This window comes from Dermochelys coriacea, chromosome 1 (genome assembly GCF_009764565.3).
Source record: "Dermochelys coriacea isolate rDerCor1 chromosome 1, rDerCor1.pri.v4, whole genome shotgun sequence".
NCBI classification, from domain to species: domain Eukaryota; kingdom Metazoa; phylum Chordata; order Testudines; family Dermochelyidae; genus Dermochelys; species Dermochelys coriacea.
The window spans coordinates 174,600,347-174,613,061 of record NC_050068.2 but is presented as its reverse complement, the minus strand read 5'-3'; the positions used below and the strand labels follow the sequence as shown (position 1 = coordinate 174,613,061).

General features: G+C 40.9%; 1 protein-coding gene across 3 annotated transcripts in view; it reads left to right on the top strand.

The window, feature by feature from the left end:
* CHODL (chondrolectin) overlaps window positions 1-12,715 on the top strand; it is a 46,759-nt gene that overhangs the window by 18,054 nt on the left and 15,990 nt on the right. The gene's annotated exons all lie outside the window — the stretch shown is intronic.

Here is a 12,715-nt window from a genome sequence, read left to right as displayed (position 1 = left end):
TTCTGTCATCAGGACCCGTGTTGCTCTCAGGACTGTGGTGTCCTCTGCTGGACACAGCCCTCTGGCTGTGCCCCACTCCATTCTCTCCCCCCACTTCTGAGGGCCTGCCAGTCCTCTCTCCAGCCACTTGTCTCAGTGGCAGCTGCAGTCCAGGATCTAGCCACTCCCCATATGGCAAGTAGGGCCAAAAGTGGGGGGCGGAACTGTACCCTAGAATTCAGAGTGAGGAAGGAACCCTGACATATACAGCAAGTGCTGAAAAATACTAGCAGTATGGGATCTCACACTGGGGCACATTATGTAGTGGGACCCTTCTATCATGAATGCTCTGACTTAGGGTCTTATCCTGCAATCACTTTCTTGTAAGCAACTGGGACTTCTTCTGATAGTAATCACAACACTTACTATTAAGTGTTTGTAAGACTGGAAACAGTGGATGAAATTCATCTCTGTGCAGAAGGCCAGCAGAAGGCCTGTGCATGACTAAGTCCCACTTAAACCTGTATTGGCTCCCTGTACAGGGGTAAATTTCATGATCATTTTAATATTTCCCCTTCACATGATTTAGTGCATCAGAATCTCTGCTGGTCAACATGTTTTCTGCTCTAATAAACAATGTCATAATAATATAAGATGTCTCAATGGCACAAGATTTTAAATAAAAATGTCACTAATTATTAGGCAAGGAAAAACATATGAAAGCCCTATGAGAAGTTATGACATTTCATTTTTCCACAGTAGTACAGCTACAGTAGTACAGTTTTCTAATTTGAAATTCAATAAGAAGGTACTTTGATTAACATTATCAAATAAAGAAATATTTATATGTGTGTCTCTGTACTTCATTCTATGCTGTATGCCTATGTTACAATATTTTCTGACATTTCATACCTAAATTAGTGGACCGAATTTCTTTGATCTAATGAATATTTTATGGGAAAAAAATTCATGCTAGAGAGGAAGTGTGGTCTGTGGTTAAGGCAGTGGTTAAGTGCATTCAATTCCAGGCTCTGACATAGTTTCCCCGTGATACCTTGGACAAGCCATTTAAATTTTCCGTGCCCCAATTTCCCATCTGGAAAACAATACTTCCCCCTCCTTTCACTGTCTTGGCTATTTAGATTGTAAAGTCTTTGGGGGCAGGGACCGTCTCTTAATACATGTATGTACAGTACCTATCACAATGGAGATTTGATCTTGGTTAGAGAGTCTAGGTCAGTGGTTTTCAAGCTGTGTCCCGCGGGCCACAAGCGGCCCAATTAGCACACATCTGCAGCCCAGCTCAGCTGTGTGCTAAAGGCCAAGGTCTCTAGGTTCCCAGCTGCCCGGCGTGGAGGGGTCCTGGCTGCTTCATGTGGTCGGGGCTCCAGGCTGGCCTCGTGGAGTCAAAGGTCCAGAGCTCTTAGGGTGACCAGACAGCAAATGTGAAAAATCGTGACAGGGGTTGGGGGGTAATAGGAGCTTATACAAGAAAAAGACCCCAAAATCGTGACTGTGCCTATAAAATCAGGACATCTGGTCACCCTAGAAGCTCCCAACCGGCCTCACGGAGTTGGAGCTCCAGGGATCCCAGCTGGCCCCATGGGATCAGGGGTCTGGGACTCCCAGCTGGCCCTGGGGGGTGGGGGCCCAGGGTCCGGGGCAGCTGCCCAGCTCTATGAGTTGCGGGATCTGAGGCAGCCACGTGGTGGGGTCTGGGGTCAGGGCAGCTGGCTGGCCCCATACAACAGGGGTCCAGGGCTCCTGGATCGCCCCTCAAGCTCTGGGGTCCAGGGATGGGGCAGCGAGCCCACCATGCATGGTGGTGTCCAGGGCCCAGGGCAGGCAGCCGTCTGGACCCGTGTGGTGGGGGTTCGGGGTTGGGGTCTGGGCTGCCACTGCATATGCGACCCACAATGTGTAATAAGTTGAGAACCACTGGTCTAGGTGCTAATATAATATAAATAATAATATGATTTCACAGTATTATCATGCTGTATTATCATTCCTTATTTTCTCTTCAATCCTTCTGTACAGGGTTGTATTTGTTAATGTCCAATTCATGCTAAATTCACTATCCTACTCAGTAGTACATCAGCTGCAAAATGTATGAGATGCTTGAAAATGATTTACCGGCATTTCTCGTCCTCTCCATAGACTGATATTTGGGTGGTATATGTATCTTAATATTTCAAGTTAAAGCCTATTAATAATGGTCTATATTTTTTATCTTTTTCATGCAACGTCTATATTTCCCACATCTTATCCCATATGATAGTACCACAAAAGCAGGACTTTTTTTTTTTTTAAAGGATATAAAGTAGCATTAGCCTATGGCTAGTCAAGTGGACAGTCGCCTTAATACATACAATGTACATCCTTCAAAGTGCTAAAGTGCTTAAATTCTGACCAAAACTGTCGTGCTGTTTTATGTGATCAGACCATGAATTCTGACACATGGCTAAATCTGTGCGATCCCACCAATAACCCATAAAAAAGAGTTAAAACTTTCAGAAATTACTAATGCAAACTAACTTTTCACTACTCATATAGGGACAGATTTTGAAGATATGATAGTATTTAGCAATTGCAAAGAAAGCATTTTTCCTTGTTGGTAAGCAAAGGCACATATTATTTTATAGTACAGTAGCCCCATTATGCTAGGTGATGTACAAACAGAGATAGTCCCTGCCCCTAGGAGTTTACACTGTAATGAGATAGGATCTTAAGGACATTGGAGAATACTAGGGGTAGTTTCTATTAAAATGCTATTTCTTCTGGTGTAGTAAGTTAATATATTAGCCTCTCACTTCTGAAGACATCTAGGGGAATCCTATTTTGGTAATAATTCAGAGCATTGTTGGGATAGCTTTCACAAATTCTGACTTAGTTATGCCTAGTCAACTCTAGCCAATACAATTAGTCATTCACTTTAATAATCATTGCATTACCCACAATTTTTTAAATGAAAAACCACTCTCTTATTTTGTTTTTTTCCAATAAATAATATAGCTGAGGTAAATGAAATTCACTGTCAGTAGAGAAAATTTATGCCTTTCATATGAACTTAATTAAAGTCTTCCACTCAAACATATGTGCTGGGTTTTAATTTGAAAAATAAAAACCTGTAAAGCCAGAATAACTTCTCAAATGATTTAGATGAATGCTTTCTCTTTCCTGACTTTTAGTGACTAGCTATTCATCTGTATATTTGAAGTACACTCCAAATTATTTATTGGTTTGGGATCACAACGGTCTCATGAATGCTTTCAAAGTAAAAAATCGTATACCCATTTTGTCCAGGAGCCATATTTTAGGGAAGAGATATCATAATTCATTATACAGTGTGCAAATAGTCTCCCTGATTGTGATGTTTTATCTGCACCCAAATTAGTCTCTGCATTAATTTTAAGGGAGCAATTATGAATTTTATAGTAGTCTTTTTCCAGCATTTGTATAGAATAGGGAGGGGTTCAATGGAATTAGAATATTTTAGCTCCTTTGTGCCTCTCCACATTCAGTGGTTGGCAAAAGAATTAAAATGAATTGGTCACAGGGAAAAAGTGCAAAAGGACACATACCCTTGAGGGTTAAAGCTCTGAATTGCAACTCAAGAAATCTGGGTTTAATTCCTAGCTCTGCCACAGATTTCCTGTGTCATCTTGGATAAGTCACTTAATCTCTCTGTGCTTCAGTTTCACAGTTGTCAACTAGGGGTAATAATGTTGAGTTGTCTATTTAGATTGTAAACACTTTGAGGCAGGTTTCAGAGTAGCAGTTGTGTTAGTCTGTATTCGCAAAAAGAAAAGGAGGACTTGTGGCACCTTAGAGACTAACAAATGTATTTGAGCATAAGCTTTCGTGGATTATCCTTCACTAAGTTGATGTACACTACCTGGTACAATGGGGCCCTGGTCTCAGATGGGACCTGTAACAGAGTCTTACCTTTCTGACATCAGTTTGTATATTCTTACTTCAGTTTCTCTGCTGTGCCTCTGGTTTCCTTCTGATAATATAGGCTCCCTCTGACCGTAAAATAATTCTTGTCTCAGTTTCCCTGTGACTTTTGGTGCTTTTGTTCCTCCAACCAAGCAAAATTCCTCCTGTTCCAGGGTAAACAAAACAACCTTCAGCCCCTCTTCCCTGGATCTCCCCTGGCTCAGTAACTCTCCACCCTTCCCCAGGTCTTCACTCTGATGCAGAGCTGGTGGGGGAGTTTCCTTCCATCTTAGTTAGATGCCCCAGCCTGGGGCTCTTTAAACAAGGACTGGTGCCAGCTTCCTCCGTCTCTGGATTCTTCTGTCCCCTGACTCTCGTTAGGCTCCCTCCCAGGGCCTTTCTGGTAGCCAGCCTCTCCTTGCTCTTTCTCCAGCCCTCTTGATGAAGAGGAACCTCCTCTCACAGGTCTTGCCTTGACCCTAATCTTTCACTCCTGAATAGAGAGACCCAGAATAATTCTGACAGCTCCCTGAAGTATCTTCTTCCTGTGGCTTTATATAGACCTGCTTCCAAACTATAGTCACATGATCCCTGGATCTGGGGTTATATCCTCCATAGTCACCTTCTGGGGAGAGTGAAAAGGGCATGTGCTTTTGTTTAAAGCTAGCACATAATTTCCCATGACAGATGCACTGTGGCATATTTACAAATGGCACAACTATTTTATTTTATCACCAAATCTCTTCAAACTGCCCAGAGCATGTACTGCTTATTATGGACTATATGTATGCAGGGCTTTTGTTTGTTTGTTTTGTTTTTTATGACGTAAGGTTTAGATATTACAATTTCAGTCCCAAAGATGGAGGGAAAGTAGAGAGAGATGCAAATGGAGGTTAGGAAAGAGAAGGACCAAAGTCTTTGCAAACAATGGCAACTTTGCTCACCAAACACCAGTTAAAGTGATAAGAGGTGAAATGTAATGAGGATGTGGAAGAAGCTGGGTGGTTGAGGGGGCAAATGATGAAGCAAAAAGCTTATGTGAATACCTACATCAATTAGACCTTGGATAAAAGACTGCAAATAGCCCAGCTTGAAAGGATGATAAAGCAGATTTAACAGCATGTTAGTCAACTTGCTAGGTTTTTCACTCAGGGCATTCACTCAGGAAGATCAGCTCACTGAATTTAATAACAGAGGTAATACAGAGCCAATGGACAGGAGAAAGTAAGAACTCAGATGTAAGAGGAGCACTAGAGCCAATGGAAAATATCAGGGCTCAATGAAAGAAAAGGACAAGGAATGTTAAAGTAAGATGCTAGGGACTTTAAATGAGAAAAAGAATCCGAGTATAGGAACTGAGTTGAAGACAAGAGGTTCCATCAAGTGAGTTAGTGGGAAGAACAAGAAGGAAGTGAGAAAGGGAGAGAAAAGGAAAGAAGAAAGGCAGGAAAGAGCATAGGATTTAGGTGAAGGAATTGATGGCCAAAGCAGTGCCATCTCTGAGTTAGGGAAGAAACAAGAAGAGTGAAAAACAAAATTTATGATAAAAAGATGTTACCTATTAAAGTCATCCAGAAGGAAAATTCCTCAAGGAATTAAAATGATATGATAGGATGTTGACAGGCAATAGCAGTGAACAAGCTGAAGGAAGGGGGCAGGCTAAACAGTGTAGGCTTCATATCAAGTGGGAGGAAATTAGAACAGAAAGAATTGGGTTAATGAAAACCAATACCTTCTTTAAAATAGCTGAGGAGGTGAGTGGGAACAAAGTATAATTTCCCACAAGTCAAAACTTCAAACAAGGAATATGAGCTAATTCAAGTGAGGTCCAAGCTAGGAATGACATCATCTGATAATCTGAAACTAGGAGACTTTGCTTCTGATAGAGCATTCCTACTATCTGGTACAAAAAAGATAATGGGCTACTTCATGGTCGGCCCTATGTGGCTGCACAATATTGGGAGGGAGAGGGAATTCAAACACTGCTTCCTGCTAATACCCCTGTGAGTGCTAATGGGGGAAGGGAGGGTGAGGTGAGGGATGGGGCTCAAAGGAAAGGGAGCGTACTATTCTTTGAAATGGTATCAGAGCTTCTGGTGTAGCATGCATTTCCTGGGAGGACTTGTGTGAGCCAGTATTCTTCATTGCTGCAGCAGAATCCCTCTGAACATCCATGGCCACAGGCAGTGGATTAGTAAATAGCGTGAGTCCAAGCAAAGACTGTCCAAGATTTCCAAAAGTGACTAGTAATTTTGAGACATCTAAAAGGTACCTTGTTTCAGAAACCACTGAGCCCCCACCCTCTAGAAATCAGGCCATTTAAGGTGTCATAAGTTAAGCATCTACAAATTAAATGCACCCCAAATCACTGAACATTTCTGAAAGCCTTGGCTACAATTCCTAGAGCGGTGCAGTTCTTATTGATGACCCTGGTTCTCAGCAGGATTTTGGCAGAAGTTACTTATAAGTGCAGACTTAAAAGCATTTAGTATTCCCATTTAATAATACATTACTATGCCAATATGAAATTAATTGACCTCCAGAAACTTAAATATATAAAAGCAGTACTGAATTATTTTCTTGGTGTCCTGTTTTTTTTTTTTTCTTTCAGGGAATTGCTTTGCTGACATTAATACTGGTAGAATTTTTTAAATTAAATTTATAATATTCAGATGACAATTGCTTTTTTTTCTGATTGGTGTTTGTCTTAAAAATATTACATCATTATGCTGGTACGTGAGCACCAGGACAGGAAATTGACTAGCTTTTTTGCAATAGTTCAGTTTGAATGAAGTACAAAAAGTAAATAATGTAAGTGTTGGAAATATAAATTGGATGTTTTTCAAAGGGTTCCAGTTTTAGGAATGGAAGGTGTTAATAATAAGGGTAAGGGCATTTTGATTTGTAAAGCAAGTTTCAGTAGGACAAAGTCTGTTTCACAAGCATGTAGGATGAAAAAAATGATTCTTGGGGGAAAAATATAAGGGCAAAATCCAGTGCTTGCTCCTCCCAGTGGTGCAGGGTTAGTAAGAATGCAATGTTTTGAGCTATTCTGTCTGCACAAGGTAGGATAGCTCAGGGAGCGGGGTGGGGTGGGCGCGTTGTAACACACGCCAATAAAAGGAACTGTATACATTTCTGTTCGTCTGCCCACAGTACCTGCTGCCTAATGGGAAGAAGCCAGGGGCCTTTCTATAACCTCAAGATAGCTGAACATGTCATATGATAATAAAAAGAATACATATTTGGGTTTTAGCTGGTTCATTAGCCAGCTTAGTGGTCAAGGGAATACAAGATCTGCATACTGCCCTATCCCTGCCCAGGTGCCCAGTTAGGGATGGAAGAGATTTCTTGTGTCCTCTTCCATCATTCATGCAACACAGTCTAGAATTTTGCCTTAAGGTAGTAAGGGCCTGACCCTGCTACCTTTACTCAGATTGAGTAGTATGTTACTTTGCAGTAGCCCCCTTCATTCCAGTGAAACTATTGCAAAATTAGGGATGAATTATAATGGTGGGAGAATCTGATTCTAAATGTATGATAGAATTATCCGATACATTACTTTACATTAATTGTGGGTAGTTACCTATTTTAAAGTTTTTGTTAGGAAAAGGACAGCTCATAGTCAATGTTTTACTACCCATTTTGTCTGCAACACTGTGTGCAGTACATTCTACCATTTTTCACTGTCAGATTATTTCTGCTTTGTAGATGATGAATAACAGAGAGACAAAATTGCTAAAAATGAAACTCAAGCAGCTGACATTGCAGCTTGCTCAGAGAAGGGCACTAAAATGTCAGCTGATTTACTGGACATTAATACACAATTCCAGATTTCCATTAGCACACTGAATGACTTCTGCTGCAGCTGACATGAGGATGAAACTCTTCTTCAAAATCAAAAAAGAAGATTCAGAGTAGGTCACTGCTTGAACATCAGGAACTAATTTAGCTAGAGCACAGAGAACTTCACAACCATCTCTGAAGAACCTAACATCTGATTTCAGGTGTTTCATTTGCATATGAGGGGCTGGATCCCAAAACATGCCACTTACAGCTATTCACAGACTTTTTCCTCTGTGATGTTCTATAGATACTGTGCCTCGGGAATAGCTATTAGCCTGATATTCTAAGGAACAAAACCTATGCCTTTTGCCACAGCTGTGGAAGCTACCAGATGAAGTAGAGGTCACTTTAAAAATTGACTGAGTTAAACCAGTGCATACTCCAGTGTGGACACGCATATTGACTAAAGTAATATAAACTGGGTTTAAAATTGGCATGTGTGTGTCCACGCACAAGGTTGCATGGGTTTAACTAAATGGGTTTAGAAATCTCATGGTTAGTTAAACCTGTGCAACTTTGTGCGTAGAAAATGTAGAAAAGGTCTGAAGAGCCTGCACATTACTTTATATTTTGCACACCAGCTCCAAGGGGGCTCACTCTGCAACTCAGTACAATAGCCTCTGCGGGAGGAGAGGTTCAGTATATCCATCCCAATATGGATCCACTTAGGTTTCACAAACTGGGGACACAGCAATAAGGGCTGCAGTAGCATCTCCATAGAGTCTCCACTGTTGTACCATGGTCTGGGATGGCCCTCTCCCCATCACGGCCCTCTCCCCATCACGGCCCTCAGGAAGCACCCCCTATGTGCCAAACCTGGTTGCTCCAGCTTGATAAGGGGGATGCCTTTGACCTTAAGTGATGAAGTAACTCTCATGAAATCATGATCATCAGTACTCTTTCATCACCAATACACCTCCTATTAAGGTCTCATAGACTTTAAGGCCAGAAGGGACCATCATGATCATCTAGTCTGACTTGCACATTGCATAGAGCCTCACCCACCCCGCTGCAGGAGGCCCATAACCTCTGACTGAGTCCCCTGAAATCTTGATTTAAATATTTCAAATTAAAGAGAATTCACCATTTACTCTAGCTCAAACCAGCAAGTGACCCATGCCTCATTTGCAGAGGAAGTTGAAAAAGCCTTTCTTTCAATGTGACCTTTACAAAATACTGTAATTCATCCCTTCCTGACCCCAAATATGGTGATTAGTTAGACCCTGAGCATGTTGGCAAAACCCACCAGCCAAACCCTGGAAAGGTTTCTTTGTAGCAACTCAGAGCCCTCACACTCTACTGTATCATCTGTGGCCATTGGAGATATTTGCTAATAGTTGTAGTGAATGGGCCATATGTCATTGTAGAGAACCTCATCATACCATCCCCTCCATAAATTTATCAATCTCACTCTTAAAACAAGCTCGGTTTTTTGCACCCACTACTCTCCTTGGGAAGGCTTTTTCAGAACTTCCCTCCACTGATGGTTAGAAACCTTTTGTCTAATTTCAAGCCTAAGCTTTTTGATGGCCAGTTTACATCCATTAGTTTTTGTGCCAACATTGGTCCTTAACTTAAATAACTTCTCTTCCTCTCTGGTGTTGATTCCTTTGATGTATTTATTGGTTTCAGAGTAGCAGCCGTGTTAGTCTGTATTCGCAAAAAGAAAAGGAGTACTTGTGGCACCTTAGAGACTAACAAATTTATTAGAGCATAAGCTTTCGTGAGCTACAGCTCACTTCATCGGATGCATCCGATGAAGTGAGCTGTAGCTCACGAAAGCTTATGCTCTAATAAATTTGTTAGTCTCTAAGGTGCCACAAGTACTCCTTTTCTTTTTGATGTATTTATAGATAACAATCATATCTCCACCCAGCCTCCATTCTGTTAGACTAAACAAGACAATCTCCTTAAGTTTCCTTTCATAAGGTAGGGTCTCCATTTCTCTGACCATCCTAGCAGCTCTTCTCTGCATCCAAATTCACTGTCTTAAACATGGAAGACCACAAATGCACACAGTATTTCAGAACAGGTCTCACCAGTGCCTTATATAATGGTAATAACACATTCCTACCTCTACTGGAAATACCTCGCCTGATGCATCCTTGGATTGCATTAGCCTTTTTCATGGCTGCATCACATGAGCAGCTGATAGTCATCCTGTAGCAGACCAATACACCCAGATCTTTCTCCTCCACTGCAGCTTCCAATTGATACATCCCAAACATATAGCAAACATTCTTATGTTTAGTACCTAAGTGCATGACCTTGCACTTTGCATTATTAAAAGTCATTCCATTTCTGGTACTCCAGTTTTCAAGGTATCAAATCTTCCTGTATGATATTCTTCCTTCTGCCATATGATAGTCAGGTCCTTCTCCATATTGGCAATACCTCCCAACTTGGTGTCATCCACAAATTTTATTAGCAAATCCCACTTTTTGTGACAAGGTCATTGATGAAAATGTTAAATAAGATTGGTGTCAAGCTGAATGCCTGAGGAACTCCACAAGTAATCTCCCTCCAGCCTGACAGTTTATCTTTCAGTATAACCCATTGTGGCCTTCCCTTTAACCAGTTCCACCTTTTGATTCTGATATTAATCCCCATTTCTCCAGTTTGACTAATCATTTCCCATGTGGAACTGTATCAACTGCTTTACAGATTAGATTAGATCTATTGCATTTCCTTTGTCTAAGCAGTATCCCAGTAAAGCCTTTTTTACCTTACTTGCCAAAGTGATTGGGACCCAAACAGATTCTGTTTCATCCATTCCATCACTTCTGATTTCTTTACAATCTACCTCATCATTAATATACAATGCTACTCTACCATCTTTATCTTTATTTCTGTCTTTTCTGAACAACACATACCCTTCAATACCTGTATGCTATTCAGTATTCAGGACTACTATTCCACCATGTGTCCGTTATCCCTATAATAGCTGGTTTTACTTCCTGTACTAGTAGTTCTTGTTCCTCCATTTTGTTACCCAGGCTCCTTGCATTGGTGTGCAGACATCTTAGTTGTTCCTGTTTGGCTTCACCCACATTTCTCGCCCTATTAGGTACAGTCATTTCATGGCCAGTATCACTTACCTGTCTGTTATTGTCATTGGTATTGGCACCATCTTTCCTCTTGATGTCCGATCTCCTACACTCTATTGTTTCTTTTTTTAATGTTGTATCCTCTCTTACTTGATTTTCTTCCCACTCAATGTTAGAGGCATGGCAATTACATGAGCATCTCCCAACTGTCTCCCCAAATTCCTAGTTGAAAGCTCTTTTAATCAGTTGTGACAACCTCCATACCAGAAGTCTATTTCCCTCCCTAGATAGGTGAAGTCCATCCTGTGAGAAAAGTCTTCTGTCCATCATTGCCTCCTAGTTGTTGAACATCCCAAAGCCCTCCTTATAGCAGCACTGCCTGAGCCATCTGTTGATGATCATAGTCTTGTCTTGTCTTCTACTCTCCTCCTCTAGAGATAGAATCCCACCGAATATCACTTGAGCCTCCAGACTGGACCTCTGGAGACTTGTGCAGAATCTGGGAGGCATTGTTAGAGCAAGTCCAGTCAGAATTTCTGTCCCCCAACTCTTGAAGAAGCTGTCTCCTTGCAGGGTTGTCTGTGTAGTATGTGGAGCTGGCATCAGCCTGGCCTTAGATTAGAGCAGGGGTCTCAAACTCAAATGATCACGAGGGCCACATGAGGACTAGTGCATCACTGACACCCCCGCCTTGCTTCCCCCAGCCCTGCCCCCATTCCACCCCTTCCATGAGGCCCCGCCCTGGCCCCACCTCTTCCCACTCCTTCTCCCTACTGAATTTCAAATGCCTGCTTCAAACAATGGAAGTATTAGGGCTTTTCAAGAAAGGTCACAAGAATAATTTATAATGTAAAGAGGTAGGCAAGCTAAATATAAGGGTCATCCCTACTCACTTAATGGAGGGAAATCAGACCCACTGTGTACTCACTTTACAACACAGAGGAGCCACATTTGTTTTTCTTTGAAAATCTGTAGCAATGGGAGTTACCTTTGGATTTAGCTAGGATGGATTGGATCATACTAACTATTGCTTAATGCAACTTGAATACAATACTGACCGTTAGCCAGAAGTTCCAGGAATTATGCTGTATAAACCTTTAAATGGAGAGAAGCAGCTACTATGAAGTATGCAATTGCAACCTGCTTATGTGAATTAAGAATAACTTAATGGAGGGAAATCAGATCCACTGTATACGCACTCTTTCATGAAGACCTACTTTTGTTATTTCTTGTTTTGTCATTTTCTTAATATCGTATAAAGGCCATTTTGACTGAAAGAATATGGTTACACTTTGTGGTATGGAAAAACATTTAGAGAAAATTACATTTAAGTTGCATGATGATGTTTCTGTGTCCTAATTACAAAAATATACATTTATTAAGCTAAATAGGATAAAACTTGTTCAGATATAAAGTCACTGGGATGTTTACCGAGATCTGTTAACATTTATTACGGTTAAAAATTAGTATAAAAAAGAGGTGGATTTTTTCAAGTAAAAATAATCATTTATGCTCCTCTTCAACAAATATGGCTTATGAACAGCTTATTTTTACAGTTTAATGGTAAAATTGTTTTCTGCTTGTGTTCAAACAGTCTAGATAATTATAGTAATTTCTTATTACTTCAAGGCCCTTGTTAACTTCACAAAATGCTGTCATTTGCACATTTTCGGTGTTGGCATTGGAACAGAAAAGAAAAATGATTCTTTAAAAAGAGGCTTTTAGTTAGTCCAACAACGAGAAGTCTAAAAGAGATGGTGTAAAGTTTTAAGATAAAAGCAAGATCACTATCCATACAGCGGGTACATTTTTAAAAATGAAGGGGCTTCAGCAGCACTCACCACATTATATATACAGCTGACACCACTGATTTGCTCTGATTCCAATCATTTGTCATTTTAGAT